We start from the raw sequence: 14,640 nt of genomic DNA, 5'->3' as shown, positions 1-14,640 counted from the left end.
TTTACTGTGCTTGATATTTAGAAAATCTTAAGTGGTTACGATTACTCTAGAAAACGAAGTTGTAACTCAAGAAGATGTCTGCAATCTCGAAAGTTACTTAGATATACACGACGCACAGTGGAGCAAAAAATCCTAATTTTTATCATCAAATCAACTAAACCAGCTAGCTAGGCTTTCTAAAGTTATTGGGATGTTATCAAAGACGTGTCTTATTTTAGAAATAAATTAAAATTTGATGAAAGAAATTTTTTAAGATTAAAAAGATACATTAGATTATTACTTCAATAAAGGAATTATTTTAACAAAAGAAGGAAGGAATAAGTTGGTAGTGCTGCTGTACAGCCTATATTTAGGAATAATTGTAACAGACACAGTTGACAGAAACACCAAATTTCTATTCTGGACTACTAAGTAAAAATTAGTAAAGATGTATTTCAGCTTTTGTAGAAATTCTAACTTTAAATGGGTAAATTAAGGGATGAACGCCTGTAATATTCCACTGCTGTGCATGCCTATGCCTTTCCCCATTGATATGTATTAATAACTACTGTGAGTAACGATTGCTGTCAGGTGTCTATAACAAAAACTGGAACCGATAGCTAACGTGCTATCCGAGGAACGATGAGAAGACCCACAAGGACGGACATCCAGACCGACAAGAAATATTTTTACAAATACAAATATCCGGCCTGATTGAGAATCGAACCCCTAACATCCGGTGTTTAGCACACACACCAGTATACACCAGAGCAATGTCAACGATTGTTACTAAATTTTTAATTTGCTCAAATTAGAACTAAAATTATGTTATAATTTTTTTTCACCAAAAATTTTGAACATTGGTATACTTGGTGATCTCTTGTCCAATTTTACATCATATCAAAATAATACAATACTTGTTTATATGCCTTAGAGGCAGTTTCAATTGTTAAAGATGGCTGCTCTACGTTCGTTCCTATTACTTCGGGTGTTTAAAATTACTATTCAAAAGTTCCTTTACAAGGCTACTTGAATAAAGTTCGTTTTGATTGATTTGATTGATTGTGCCCCAAGGCTCTCGCTTCAAACCCTTTTTATTTAATTAATTTATCAATGTTAGTACTAAGATACTTAAGCAAACCTCAATTTTTCTTCCCGCTGAAAGGTTTTTATTGCTTATGTAAATAGTAAATAATAACATAAAATATAAATTGTAATTTTTTTGAGGACATACTTCTTTTGGCGCGTTAGGGAAAAATGATGTAAGTAAATTTTTACGATGCGCGCGCACACCGTCACTATATATATATGCACCCACAGTTTCACTCAGACTTTGAGTATGAATCGTACCCTGGAGAACAAATCATACACAGACACTACAAACTGCGCCAATGGGTTAGTCATAAAAATGTATATAGATAATATAATAATATAATATTGTATAAGAAATGTATAGAACATTGATCAAGAGTAAATTGAAACCACAAATCGCAATAAACAAAACATTTTTTCTTATATTTGCATCGTTAATACACAGTTAGATATGCAGACAATTCTGTCATCTTTAGAAATCAATTAAATGATGAAATACAAAAAAAAATATGACTTAACGAAATGAAAAACCCGATTGCAGTTCTAAACCTTAAATTTTTACTATCTGCTGGATGCTTCTGGTATACATAAACAACGTACTTGACCTATTACAAAACTTTGTAGTCATAGTACGTCTAAAAATGTAGTCTATGTGACCTTGAACGTTCACTCGTGACCTATTCGTATTCACAATCAAAAGCGTGGTACACTCTGTAGAGTCATTCGTCACATGTATACGTAAAAAGTAGTGAACTAATACGATTTTTAAAAGTAAATAAACATCGGCTTTTTCAAATTAATGATAAATATAATATAATCCAATATAATATAATATAGATATAATAGAAATATATGGATAATAGCGTTATAATGTCTTCGTCTTAAACGTTGCGAATGACTCACATTACAGCCCCAATGTCGTTAAGTCGAGGCGACTAGCTAACAATTGACCTATTTACGAATTTACTTTTTTCCGACGATAAAAATACTTCTTTTGGATATTTTCGTAAAATTCGTAGATAATTATAACAGAAACTGTCAACATTTTTGCAAATTTGTCCAGTGGCCGATAACAAGTAGCATTTAAGTTTTCAAGTAGTTTATTGTTTTATAAATGTAATTAGGTCACGGTAAACATCTTGTAGGAGTGTACAAATGTATACAATTTTAACTATTATACTTTAAAACTATAATAAATAAAATTTTGTTTATCTAATAATAAGAAATAATAAAAAACTAAAGAATTACTGTAAGTACACTTTATATTTAATAAATATTTATTTAGAAAAGATGTTATTTGAGGAAGGTCGTAATTAAATCTGACGAGAGCTGCAATTCAATAATGTATAATCACAGTCATCGTCTGCACTATGACATAAAAAAGATTATGTAATATGTTTTTATAGAAATCGTACACATTCATGATTCATAAAATATTAAATATGATTTCATCATACCCTGCAACCACTGCTCGTGAAGAATTAAATTCGTCGTTGAATATGCAGGTATCGTCATTACAATTATCATCTTTGTTCGTTTTGGCTCTGTGCCAAACTAGGGCGAGGCTTTTGAGGGAGATTCACATCTTGAAACATTTTTGTGAATTAGTATGACTGTGTAGGTACCATGTTAAAAATCTTTTGACCTAAGTTATTTCATGTTATTCAGCCATGAACAATTAATCTATTTGAAGTTTTTTTTTTAAATTTTCAAAATTTGAACTTACGTACTGTTGCTTTCAGTTTTATCTGTGAAGAAATTTTCATTCGTCAATCATCCCCCATAAGAAACAATTTTGGAAAACGTCAGAATTTGTGTTTGTTTATTTGAATACAAACTTTTATTAATTTACTTGCTGACCAGGCAAACGTTGTTCGGCCATATGGATACGAGCACCATTATCGCCTAGGGATATAAAAAATAGGCTAACGACCTATTCTCAAACCTACCAGCTATAAAAAAAAATCATGAAAATTGATCAAGCCGTTTCGATGGAGTTCAGTTGTTCAGTTTCATTGTGACACGAGATTTTTATATATGAAAATGAAATTTTGTGTTTATAACATCATTTAATTTTGATACGTATATAACGTTGTTTTATATCCTTACTTCTAGTAGACTGTTTATTCTTATATAGAGTAAGCCCTTTAAACTTAGAATTGTAACATACACTTAAATTTAAAGGCATTTTTTCAATAGGACTTTTGAAGGGGTTACAAAAAAGTCAGTTTTTGCGATTTTTTCTTTAGGTAGGTACCGAGACGATTTTTTTACAAAATTTGTTATATTTCCGGCTATATGATGCATTTTTGAAGTGAAACTTTTTACGTACACTTGACTTGAGGAGTAAGCTGGTGAATGCGCGATGAGAACGTTATATGCGAGATATGAGTTAGTGAAGATAGAACGTGAGATAGTTACATCTCATAAGTTTTACTTCAGTTGTGTGGTCTAAAGCACCCTCTTTTTTTATTTAAAAATTTCACAAATGTAGAAGGTATTTATTTTGTTCAAAACATGTGTTTTGCCGTGACCACTGTACTTTTACACTGGTCACCTAAAATCAAAAAGCTTAAAGAAGACTCAAAGCTATAATCATTTCTCTGAGTCATTGTTACTATATTGTAGGTTCCATGGTTATATTATAGGTTATATTTGTTTTGATTTTTGGCATTTTACACGGTACTATTATCAAGGTATTAATACACTAGTAATTTCAAAGTTAGAAATTAAACAATATGTGAAGATAATATTTACTGCTTTGTTTCATACATCTATTGAACAGACAAATAGATCACATATTTCTTCATTGTAAAGTATAAGATTATATATTCCCCTGACGAATATCATATTAGGTACATACATAATATTCAAATAATTTAACATCGCAAAAGGTTTTAAACGTTCAAATGTAAAAATTATATAATATTTGGTAAAGTCGGTACCTCGTGCGATAAGATTTTAAAGCGTACTCTTGTGATTCTACTTTAAATAAATACCCGTGAGTTTCCGCGTGTTATCGTAATTTCTCTTGTACGTGTATCCTAATCACCGCTTTTAAAGGAAGACTCACGTTTCCACCGGGAGACCTTTAATCCTCCAGTAATGGTTTTATAATTTGTAAAATATGTTTTGAACATTTATGGATTATTTTTGTCATATTTAGGCATTTTTTATATAAAAGAATTGTAATAGAGATTGTAAAATATAATTGGCTTTGAGAACTTTCGGATTTTGTGATCAAAATTTTGTCTATTTCAAATATAAAGTTAAACTAATTAATTAAAAATTCATCAAAAATCAGGTACATCTTGTACGTACAAGCATGGTGGAAGTTCGATTTCTAAGCTCGTGTTAACCTGATTTACATGTAGTTTGTTTTATCTGAACAACTGTTCTATGATTAGTCAGGTTTTAGCCTAATTTGTTTTCAGTTTTATTTTCAGGTAACATGACTACTAAATTTTTACGTCGTTTCCGCATTAGTTTTAGATATCCTTCCGAAAGTTTTAGCCTTCAATAACGCTATATATGAAGGACCCATAAGTTGGTCGTATTTTTGGTCAAAACCATCGTCAACGTTTTGAAATCTTCACTATGGCTTCGAGCAAATTTGTTTAGGGCCCTTGCAGATACTCTTAAAATTTCTAAAATATTGTCAGATAAGGATTTATGGACAAAGATTCCGATACTATCTTGGTATAGCTTATATTCCTCTATAAAATTTATAGATTTTAAGAGTAAGGTATCCTGCTACTTTTTAAAAGTTTTATATAGCCGGGGTGTAGTGAGCGGGCAGACACGAAAGTGTAAAAACATACTTTTCGGTACTCTAAATTATTTTTAATTATAGACCCAAAAAGACAGGCTACTTAAAGCTTTTTCTTGTGTTTTTTTTTCAGTTTTAACTACATGTTCTTCGAGTCAAAGCTTGAGTTTTTTTTGCAATTGGCAGGAAGCACCACAAGCAAGTGGAGTCAAATGGGAGAGTAAGATGTAGTTGTGTTCCCTTATATCCCTCACAGCAAAAATAACAGCAATTATCTCTTTATTGTAATTTATTGTAGAGAATTAAACAGATTATGTGTATATTTGACTACTAAAAGCTCATTATATCAAATATGTTTTGTTTTAAAGTTTGTACTTTACGTATGAAGTTTATACTATGAAAATAAAGTGAAGGTCGGATGGTCGGGTGGTCGGGTAAAGGAAGGGTGAAGGTCTCCGTGGGTCTTCATATAAATAAAAAATTATATATTTTTAAATTTTGTTTGTCGACGTGTACATACACACAGACAGAACGCCGCAACATATCACGCAAAAACTACCTACTGAACGTTGCTGGAGATTTAGCTTAAAACTTGTGCATGTTTTATCTAAATACGCCACTCTGAACCTGAGTAACTCACACTTCACACGAACGAAGTCACAAGAAGAGAGCTAGTGATAAATGAAAAGAAATATTATTTTTAACAAAAACTTAATTAACACATCTTAGCAATAACATTCAAATCAGACTTTAGAATGAAAAGTCTCGAGTTTTCGTTACTCTTCGGATTTCAATCAAGATTTGTATCGCGTCAGGGGCCTTTGATGCTATCAAAGAATTCTAAAGTGTAAAACAATAATAACAATTACTCAAATATTGTGAAAAATAGTTAAGAGGAGCTATTTAATTTGCAAATATCAAAAGTATAAATAGAATAGATTGTAGAGTACTTCTTTTTAAAAATATTTGAGATGCAAATATTTTTTCAGTAGGCTATCAGGGTTCTACGTCGTATGTCAAAACCACATGATTGTATCCTGCATGAAACCCTTCTGAATGAACTTAATTACTACGGCGTTAGAGATGAAGCCCTTTATAAATGTAACAAGTAGCCGTATATGAAAGACACAGCCTTCTATTTTCTCCAAAAGCTTGTTCACACAAGAGTCGATGTAACATGGATTTTTTGTCGTTTGTATTTTGATCTATGTACTCATATTAACTCTATGATGTGTGGTTGCGGTAGTAAAGAATATAGCCACCCCTCTCCTCCCGTGGGTGTCCTAAGAGGCGACTAAGGGATAACAAAGTTCCACTATTACTTTGGAACTTATAAAGCCGACCGATGGCGGGATACCCATCCAACTGCTGGCTTTGACCAACCCGTCTGCCCAGCGTGGTGACTATGGGCAACATAGATGAGTTCATGCCATTTTTGGCGCGAACTTGGGAGGCCTATGACCAGCAGTGGACTGCGATAGGCTGAAGTGATTGTGTGACTCATATTAACTCATTTATTATACAAATTTTAGACACTGCGTTGTTGGCTGGTCAAGAAAAAAATATGAAGATATTATAACTGCACTATCACTAGCATTAGTAGAATTTTGTTGACTTAACGTAATAGACAGCATTTTGAAATACCTAATTTGTTTTAAATAAAGGCCTTGACGATATATGCATAGCGTTCTTGGGTCCAAATTCAATTTTTAGTACATTCCTATTTTGTTGTCTCCTGCGCTACATCGTGTCATGAAAACGTCAGACATCTGCTTGAAACAGAGACTCCAGTTAGAACTGGTCCGGACAGAACTCCGTTAGAATTTAAATTAGACAAAAAGGTGTCTGAGCTGTTTACAACTGTAGACCAGATATTCTTCTTTAATCTTGTCGTACTTTTTTTTACGTTTATAAAATATACAAATATGTGACACAGTGTCATAAGTGTGTCATAATCTGAAAAAAATATATCTGGTTCTATATGCGACCTAGATTCATGGAAAATAATTAAAGAAACAAAAACCAGTAAATAATTAGATTTTTAGATTTTTTATTTTACATGTAAAACTTGAAACTAAAATTTCTGTCAATCGATAACTACTACATTCTGATGACATCTTCCCATACACCTATAACAAGTAAATATTCAATCTTAAGTATTATTCATTGCGGTTGAGAAAATCACGGAAGGAGCGATATTGTCAATGAATAATCAATTTAGTAAATTATGAATAATGATAAATCATTAAAGCAATTTTTTGATTAATATTTTAAAGAAAAATTTTAAACAAAAATGCTGATAAATTCTAGTTTAACTTAATTTATAATTTAATTATCGCAACTCCGTCCACGCGGAATCAACTTTGGCGGCACGTCACACACAGACAAAAGTAGCCTAACTTTCTTGTTCCTGTAGACAACACAAAGATAACAGTTCCTTATATGCCAGCTCATTACAAAATTACAATGTTGGTTTTAGGTAAACTTAAATTTTGTTAATAAAATTAACTTCCAATTATATCAATACAGTTACCGAATGTAAATATAAGTAAAAACTATATAACGATGGTTTATTTATATTCGAAATCCGTACGTGAGGTTTACGTGCTTTGTTTCATAAGGTATTCCAGTAAATTTGGTTTTCAGTTACCAGATTTTGTTAACGTTACAAAATGTGTATATTATGAAATATTTCAATATGTCTAATGTTTGCATAGACTCGGAAATCGAATATCGAATACAGGATTAACTATACTGTGTACATATATCTGTAACAATGATGTTTATGTATTCCAGTGTTGAGTACAAGTGTGGTTAGAGTAAAGACTGCTGTAATTGATTTTTTACTGAATCGCTTCAGACTGTAATATCCCACTACTGGGCATAGGCCTCTTTCCTATGTAGAAGAAGGATCAGAGCTTAATCCACCAAGTTGCTCCAATGCGGGTTGTCGGATATATTCCCTACTATGAGTAACGATCGCTATCAGGTGTACATTATAACAATCGGGTCCGACAGCTTAACGTGCTCTCCGAGGCACGGCGGGGAGACACACAAGGACTGTACAAACATCCAGACCACGGCAAACATCTGTATGGCCAATACAAATGTTTGTCATCAAACCAGTGCTGTGACCGTTGCACCAACGCGTCATCACTTCTATTGAATAGTACCTAATTGTTTTATTTATTTTTACATTAAAACATCTTTATATATAGAAATCAACCATTTGAAATACTTTAAATTCACACATATTGACATTTTTTATAATATTTTACTGTGTAAGTTAATTAATATGTTCATTAATGCGTAAGCCAACAATGAAGGCCAAGAAATATAGAAAATTATATTCTGTTAAAAAACCGACTTCAATTACGTCGATAAGTAAGTAATACAACGTAGCTACCGAAAATAGTCAAGCAAATATTGATTAAAGATATCATTAAAAATTCTCGGCAGATTTCAATCAAGCTAAAATTAATCTATTATATATAACAAAAGTACCAGTTTTCAATTTAAAAGAAAATCATCAAAATCGGTGAATTCACTAAAATGTTATAAGGTAAACACATAAAAAATATAGTCCGATTGAGAACCTCCTTGCCGCCGCGTTGGCGCAACGGTCACAGCCATGGATTGTACCTGTTGCGCTGGCGGTTGCAGGTTCGATCCCCGACAACTGGTTCTTTGCAATTTCACTCTTCTCATTAAAAACTCTGAAAAATCTTTGTAAAGTAGAACGTTACTTTATGCTTCAAATATTCACTCTTAATATTTTATATTTTAAGCGTTTAATATGGGTTTTAGGGTTTCATTTTGCAGTGATTTTGTTTTCTGCGAGATGTGTATTATTTGTATTATATTTTACTGTTATAAAAATAAAGCGCCTGTATTGGCTGGCTATTATTATCTAAGACACAGGATATTATTTTGCAACTCTGCGAACTAAACAATATTTTTTTTTTGTAAATTCAACGCGGACGAAGTCGCGGGTACAGCTAGTGTTTACATAATACGCTACTTGAAAGTTCTTATTTGACAATATATATGTATATTGACATATTAAGACAATAGATTACAGAAAATTTGGAAGCAAACGGAGGCATGGAATGAACGACTCCATCTTTATACAAAAGTAATCGTAATATCATTCCGTATGAAGTGCCAAAAAGTGGTTTCTATATGGAGCGAGTGCAAGCGAAGGATGCTTCTTATAAAACATTTCTCTAGAGTAATTTATATAAAATAATAGTAAAATAGCATTTATAAGATTTTAAAACATAAATTTTATTAAATTACTTAAAAATCTAGGGATGCAGTTTTAGTTTGCGTCATCCAAATTTCTTTAAGAATATTAATTTTAATCTAAAAAACAGTAACAAAGTTTATTTCGCAATACTTTAACTATCGTTGTAACTGCAGGAAAATTGTTTAGCGATAGCGATAGCTTTGAACAATCATCTCCCATCCTTTTAACAACTGACGTTTTGACAGCCACCGTGACAATGACATGATTGAGAAACGGATCTTTAACAGGAATTGATCAAACAATAAAGTCTATCTGTTTCGAGACGATAGTAGAAATAGACATCTTCTATATATTAATACGTGAAGCAAAAACTTTGTACACCTTTTTACGAAAATTGCGCGGACTGAAGAGTATGAAATTTCGCACACTCATAGTTTATATAGAGAAGGAGTACAGAATACTAATATTTTTTTTAATTATGCATAATAATATATTAAATGAGTAAAAAAAACATTACACACACTACCATGTATTTGACACACACACGCATATTATACTCTTTTGTTGATTATCAGTCTGTATTCATATTGAAAAATTAAATGAAGGTTCTTTATTTTTTTGGTTTTCTTAAATTTAAATTTTTAATTATGTTCGAATTTCTACCTCTGGGCGACCACTAGTTATTAGAATTACATTACGAACAAATGAATATATTACTTTCTAAAGTATATAAATTAGTTTTCATAATTAATCATTTATTTAAAATTTAGTTATATTGATTTTTTATAAATTGGAACCAAAGTTAATAATTTAAAAAAAATAATAATAATATATAAATAATAATGTAAACGTCTCACAACAATATAAACTACTAGTAAAATCGCATACACGTTTTTAAATATAAGTAAAAATAAAATTCATAAAAACCTGTTTAAAACATTACCAGAGGTTTTTAATTGCGTCTACATCGTATCCTCGTTTGATATATGAAAACAGACCCCAGGGTAAAAGACTTACAAATTCAGGGGCGACCTCTTAATGGATAAGGGTTGACATTTTCTCGACATTATTTTGATATAAATTTTTTTAAAACAATCTACTGTTCATTAATACAGATTTTGTTAGCATACAAATTATTGCTAACAATTCATAATTCTCTAATTCTCAAATGGCTACCTACAAACAAGTGAATAACAATAGCTTAGCTACTTGACAATTACAGAACCATTGAAAAAGTATTATTCATAAATTAAATTACTAATAATTACTAGCTTTTACTGTTGACTCCGTACTATTTATTGTGCAATACTTACTTATTTACTCTTTATTGAGCGATAACTTCACGAGTAAACGGTTAATCAATTTGTTATGGATCAAAAAAAAATCATGTTTCATATTTATATTATATTCAGTTTCATCCATTAAAAAAAGGTAAAAAAATATGTTTCCTTCCTCTACGTGTAAACAGAGACCCGCAAAACTAATTACATTATACGTTTAGAACATATTGATTGATCTGATACCATTAAAATACAAATTACAAATCAAATGACAGATGTAAGGCACAGCAAGAAATTTCCTGCTCAAAATATGGAGCAGGCCGACTGGGGAAGTACCTCGCTCGACCTTAGAGTAGATCAAAGCTAAATAATACTGTTTTAACTGTTTGTACTGTTCATACTTAATAAAAAAAAATGTAACACTTGTCAGAATTGTTAGTCGTAAACCAAATATAAAACACTTAGAAAATGGATTCCAACCTAGCATTAAGTTGTAACATTTTAGAGAACCTTCGTGCCGTGTCTATGACTAGACATTTTCTGATCTGTGAACATCCGACGATCTTTTATAAAAGCCCATTCAGGCCGACAGTATAGGGAGTAAATAATAAATAGGGTCTTAGGCATTAGTTGGTTTTAAATTTCAAATTATCGCGTAAAACATAAATAATTCTAACTATAAGGTAATATTATCTCTCCCACATTTCTATTAAAAATATTGTAGTAATATTTGTTATTGAATGTTAATCGGAAGTGTTTAATTGGAAAAACATTAAACAGGAGATTTATAAAATGTTAACTTTTTTGCAGTATTTTAAAATGTGCTACATTTTTTATATCATATTGATTTTACGGCTTCAGATATGAAAGGGAAATCGACAGTTTTCCGGTTGTCATTCACAAAGCCATACTAAATAAAGAGGTTTCTTTTACGTATCGTGATAAGAACTTTTAGCTTTAATGTATGTTTGTATTTATTACCTTCATTTATTAAATTCATGTTTCAATATTCTAAGATACTTTTTTAACTGACCGTATATATATATTTTATGTATGTTTGGGGATAAATTCGTTGTTATGAGCCAATTTTGATAATTCTTTTTTTGTTGGAAAGGAGATATTCTAAGTGTGGTACCATGTATAAGGAAACCAGGATCTGATGATGGTATCCCTGAGAAATCGAGGGGAATCCTCGAAACTTTTTACTGGGTATACCGATTTTGATGATTTTTAATTTAATCGAAAACCGATGTTTATCTTGTGCTCACATTTAAATTACATCGAGACCTGATTACAACTTTTGGAGTAATCTTTGATAATGCGTATTTACTTGACTATTTTTTCGTCTACCTACGTTATATTACTTGTCGATGTAATTGAAGTCGGTTTTTTTTCGTTTGCACAGCAAATACAATTATACTGTGTATTTTATCATAGTAAATTCAAAAGAAAAAAATATCAGGTAGTGAATATATTATCAAAAAAGTTAATTATAAAAAAAATGTATTTTTTTTAGCCATCAGTTAATAATGGACTAATTCAAGGTAATAATTATCTCGACATTCTGTCTGTTCAGGCGTTCTTATCTTATTAACATCTCGTTGTAAATGTCGATTATTTGGTATATTGCTGTTTATTTGATCGCTAACCGTTAGTTAAAACTTTTCCAGCTGTGAAAAGAAAAGTAAGATGAAAGTTTGGTTTTACAAGATTTAGGGTAAATTTATCCGGTATCTGATAATTTTTTCGGTATCTGATAATTGATTTTCGTTCAGTAATTAATCTGCAATCAGATCAGGAAATGATGTACAAGATATACTACAACCTTTCATTTGTGAATATTTAATAATTAATTTAATAATAAATTAAATTTAAATTAGGTCACGTTTAACCATTTGCTAATAAAGTATTGTATAGCACATATGGTACTGATAATCGACTACATATAGTAAGACTACAATCTTTGTATTTACAAATTGCCAATAGAAACATTTGACAGATAAAGTGGTAGTAGCAAGTGGTAGTCAGGGCTTGTTACCGTTACCAATTACCATTATAAAGTACCGGTAAATAGCGTTAATTTTAACAGATACCTGTTTTACCGTTAAAACTTTTAACGGTAATTCGGTAACGAAAACGTTTTTTAACGTTAAATTTTACCGTTAAATAGAATTTTAACGATACTGATAACGTTACCTCTAATATCAAGAATTAACGAAATTTTTATCGATACTTCTACGACGTTGCCGCTCCGTGCAAGTGACCTTCAATTCGACGCGCTAAGATTGATAAAAGCGGCAACAGCGCGTGTCATTGGATTATAACGCTGTAGGTACGAACATCAATGTACTTCAATCGTTTACGTATTCTTAATTCGAACATTAGGTAGGTATAATGTATTCCGAAATTATAATGGCGAACTCAAAAGAGTACTGTCCGAGTGACCGATTTATATCTCTCTCATTTTATTATTTAATTTTATTTCATTATTGTTGAAATTCATAAAATAATATTTTAGTATGTTATACATATAAGAAATAAAATAATATATGCGCCTATATATCAAACAAAATTTATGTTTCGCATATTATATGTGTTTCTAGATATTCATTTTGTATTTAGGTACATAATGATTCGTGGTTTTCTTTTTCAGAACTTGCAATTGTTTTTATTTTTAAATTAAACTGTATGAGACTACATAAACTAAAACAGAATTTTGTTTTATTACCTAATTATATAGTAGGTACCTGGATGAGCGAGGTTTGCTCGATATGTTAGATAAAAGTAAGAAATAAAAAAGTAGCAAGTAATCTGACTGGACACATCTGAACTCGAACCTTGGTCATTTAAATTCTGAATAGCCCGATTTCCCACCTGAGCTATAAGGGAACTATAACCTTATAAGGGATGGCAAAATTTACCTTAGTATTGTAATGATATTGTAGCAGTTTTTCATTGCAAGAAAACAATGTTAAAACGACATTTTCTAAAAATGAATCCTAGCTAACTAGTTGGAGCCGTCAGCCAAGATTGATATTATATATATACAAAAATTGCTCGTTTAAAGATATTATTTTCTCGTTTAAAGGATTTATTTTGTATATATTTTTTAATCATTCATTAATACATTGTATCGGATGTTACTATTTGTTAGAACACGTATAAAATATATTGACTGCCGACACTACAAACACCACGAAGACCAACTAGCTTATTTCTTCACAATCCCGCTGGAATAATTATTCTGCGATATATCAAATTACATTGCAAATAATTAATCCGGGCTAGCGAATCAGTTTCTAAACAGTGGCGTAGCTATCATAGGGCCAGGTGGTGCAGTGCACCAGGGCCCCGGAGCTCAGGGGGCCCTCTAACCTCAGCTTTGAAAAAAAAAAAAAAATTCCCTTTTTCTTCTATTAAACACATGGATATTCTAATAGAGACGGGGTATGGATTTAGCCTACTAGGGATAAGTTCAACTCACTGCTTCCTATTCTTATTCCTATCAATAATTTTAAAGGCCAATACAAGTTCAAACAACGCGGAAAGAGGGGAGGAGGGCCCGATTCTTTCCCTATGCACCAGGGCCCTTGTCCCCCTAGCTACGCCACTGTTTCTAAAAGTAATAATTATTATCTTATACTGTGTATGAATGGATTAATTTATTTTGTACGGGAAATATTGTGTTATCCATGTACCGTTTCATATTTTTGTGTACAGTACACAATAAATAACACAATATTTCTCCACAGAGCTTTGAATTTTTTATAACACAATTATTGAATAAGTTTTTGTTTATTTCATTTATTCATAATACATATATTATGTTTTATAATTTTTTACCTAAGGAATGAGGATACCTATATTACAATTATAATTTAACTGGAGTTATTTGCTGTGTCCTACCTCAATTTAGCTGTTTGTGCATAATAGAGGTACCTACTATTTTTTTAATGTGACATATTACACACATAGACATCTTTCTATTTCATACCTTAGCTTTAAGTTTCCATTAAACAATATTTATTTCGTGTTAAGAAATAAGATAAAAACGTAACAAAATTTATTGAAAAATTACCTTTCGAATCATCACTCAAAAAAATATTCTAATAAACTTGTAAATCATCGAAAAATAGTCCGAACTTAGCCGAACGTACATAAAATTACATTCACATTTGTATTAATTAGCACGTAGATATGTAATAATAGATAATTACGTATACGTCAGCGTAATGTGTGTATAGCAGCTTATGTCTTGTTTTTTTTTCTGT

General features: G+C 31.0%; 1 long non-coding RNA gene across 1 annotated transcript; it reads left to right on the top strand.

Annotated features, from left to right (window-relative positions):
* Nucleotides 1-492: 492 nt before the first annotated feature.
* On the top strand, nt 493-13,778 carry LOC123654646. The gene is made up of 4 exons (XR_006743259.1): nt 493-504; nt 3,783-3,792; nt 7,268-7,273; nt 13,666-13,778. It is a non-coding gene; the product is annotated as an uncharacterized LOC123654646 (long non-coding RNA).
* The last annotated feature ends 862 nt before the right edge of the window (nt 13,779-14,640 follow it).

Source organism: Melitaea cinxia, chromosome 6 (genome assembly GCF_905220565.1).
Source record: "Melitaea cinxia chromosome 6, ilMelCinx1.1, whole genome shotgun sequence".
NCBI classification, from domain to species: domain Eukaryota; kingdom Metazoa; phylum Arthropoda; class Insecta; order Lepidoptera; family Nymphalidae; genus Melitaea; species Melitaea cinxia.
The sequence above is the reverse complement of the archived record's forward strand: the minus strand, read 5'-3'. Positions and strand labels throughout refer to the sequence as shown.